Source organism: Lampris incognitus, chromosome 9 (assembly GCF_029633865.1).
Source record: "Lampris incognitus isolate fLamInc1 chromosome 9, fLamInc1.hap2, whole genome shotgun sequence".
Lineage (NCBI taxonomy): Eukaryota > Metazoa > Chordata > Actinopteri > Lampriformes > Lampridae > Lampris > Lampris incognitus.
In genome coordinates this window covers 15,420,810-15,423,864 of record NC_079219.1, presented here as the reverse complement: position 1 = coordinate 15,423,864, position 3,055 = coordinate 15,420,810, and positions in this window count along the sequence as shown.

Below are 3,055 nucleotides of genomic sequence, written 5' to 3'. Positions count from 1 at the left end.
GCGGTGATTAAAAACCTTCGGAAAACGTTTGTTTTCGCTATCGCCGCTCCCTCTCTTCACCCTCTCTCTAGCGCGCTCAACCAACGCTACTCTCTGTCACTGCGCGCATGCGCATGGTTGATAACACCCGAGTACATAATAGGCACTGTTGCGGCCCGCTCTATGAGTGTTGAAATTAAATGAGATGTCGGTCATATTTCACAAACCATTTCCTGCTGATTCCCTGCAAATCATTTCGTGCTGATCTCAGCACAGCAGAACTGGAGGAACACTGGATGAGCCAAAAATAATTCGCTTTGTTCACCTCGCTTTATCGCGCTATCCCTTTATTCACCACACCGCCATGTTTGTTTAACTGACACCACATGACGGGCATTAGACGCGGAAGCGCCATAGACCCCAATGTTAAAACTCCGCTATAAAATACAGCTTCAAGAAGAGGATTAATCAGCCGCAGCTTGCTGCTGTTTTATTGCTTTAGAATGAGTGAAAGTCATTCGCTTACATTTATTTTATATCATGAAAACTGCGACAGTTCATCTTTAGTCTTTTAATAAGGGCCCCTTCTCCCGGTTGGTGAAGAAAGGGGTGGTTCGTCACCAAGTCCGAGCACCGGAGAAGGGGCGATACACCTGGCGGAGCTCTGCACTCTACTGTGTGTGCACTCCTCTACTTGTTTTTGTTTTTGTGCCATGTGGTGCGCGCGTGCAATCTGGTTGCTGAGTGACGTAAAGGAAGAGCTGATGGTGATGCTGCAGTAGCTGCTGTAGTGCACAGTGATGTGCGCTGTGTTTGTTAAAGATCAGCTGTCCTGCTGGTGTTGATCCAGTAGTGCATATAGTGTGTGATAGTGTATTTTGTATGTGGCTGTGTTGTGTGTGTGTGGGGGGGGGGGCTGGGGTTGCAGTTCATTATTTGAAGGCCTTGATTGAAACCCTACTGTACACTACCGCAAATTGGCTACACACATCCCAAATTAAACGATCCAAGCACCTGTTCGCTGAAAGTAATTTTGGGTCTTGTATAAAAACGAATGCAAGTAACTGAGTAATGTCGTCTACAGACCAAACTGAGGCTTAGTGTTGACTAATAAACTGAATATTCACTTAATTAAATGCCCCCGACCAAGTTTGGTGAGTCATAAGTGCAACCACCTCCCAATGAATAATTTATTGGATTCACGGCAAAAAGTTTTCAATCAAATACACGACTGGCTAGACACAACTCTTCTCGTTTCTGGTAGCCTGCCGAGCTTGGTTTAGGCTTGTGAGTCATCCACATGGGGATGACTTATGTACATTTTCCAAGAGAGTGGCTGCCACGGAGCTTGTTCCAGTCACTTCGAGTCACCCCTTCCTCCAAAATTGTGGGAACATTTAGTTGAATGATCACCTAAACGGAGTAGGTGGCCGAGACGTAACTTACTCCTTGTCACCAAGTCAGCCAAGTACTCCGCTTTTTACTTTTTTTAATTAATATAATCACATCCAGTGCCGAGGATGACGGTAATTTATATTTAGGCATGTGTAAAATGGAAACTGGGTATTTTATTTTTTTTCTAAGGCAAGATTCACATTCCCTAATTTATTTTATTCATCATATCGAAAGCCAGACAGCTTCTTTCTCCTGCAGCCAGAGGACAGTTTGATGTTTGATGTTTGTCTGTGTGTCTGTGTGTGTACATGTGTGTTGAATGGCAGGTGAGAGAGCTATCTGCAGCGCTCACACACTCACCCCCTGCTGCGTTTAATCAATACCATTCCAAATTCCAGACACACACACACACACACACACACACACACACACAAACCTTAGTCTCTCCTCTGTGAGGTACCCTGGGAATGCTGGATATAAAGTAAGCTCACACCCCTCAGTTTACAAACATGCACACACACACTAAACCCATCCTGTTCATGTACAGATAGATGTATGCATGCAGACACAACTGCACACACGTGCACACATGCATGCATATCTTCTCATACAAGTGCACACACAACACGATACACGCACTTCTCATATGTGTGTGTGTGTGTGTGAGAGAGAGAGGGGGGGTATATGTGTCTGTCCATAGAGATCAGCTAATTAAATCTAGTCCATCTAATCCACTGGGACAGGGGAATATCAACACTGCAGCTGTGTGTTTGTGTATATGTGTGTGTGTAAGTGAGGGTGAGGGGCTGTTTGTTTCTGTGGTTGTGTTCATATTTCGGTGTGCGTCTCTGTGTCTGCGCATGTATACAGGGGAAGATGCGGGCAAATGGATCAATTCAAGCCCACACCAAATAGAGAAATGAGGGGGGCAAACAAGAGCAAAGAGGGATGAGAGAAAGAGAAGACAGGGAAATGGAGAGAGACACACACATACACACACAGTTTGCTGGCCTTCATAACGCATAAAAGTGAACATTTTCAGGTAATGCAGAGAATTGTTATGTCATGTTATGTCATGTTACCGTCCTCTATCTAGCCTGTATCATTTGGTCATTTGGTTTACCCTTTCACTGACCTTCTATGTGCCGAGTAACTTTTTAATACCTTGAGAAAGACACTCGGGCCCTATTTCCTGTTTTCATTGCATAATTTCCAAATCCCATGAAAAGCTGCTGACATTTCAGAGAGGCTGATTGCCTCAGGAGTGATTTTATTCTGACGCCGTCATGGGATATTTTTAGGGTCATGCTGTATAATCAAGAGGTTAATTAATTTTATAGGCGAGAGGGAACCTTTAAAAAAAATTAACACCCCCTTTTATGGCCTTTCTACACCAGACAGAGTAAAGAGAGCGAGAGCAAGAGAGAGAAGAGAGAGAGAGAGAGAGAGAGAGAGAGAGAGAGATGACATGCAACATTATAGATGCCATCATCATGACACCCAGTGAGTAGAGACCTTCCTCTCTTCTGATTTCTGATAGGAAGACTCTCACAGCTGGTTTCTGTTTCCTCTTGGTAGCTGACTGTCCTCTTCTCGAATGAGAGTCGGTCTCGAAAGCCACACACTGACTCCGGTCCATTGTAGTCTTTCAGATCGCATTTTCACCCATTGATTTACATTT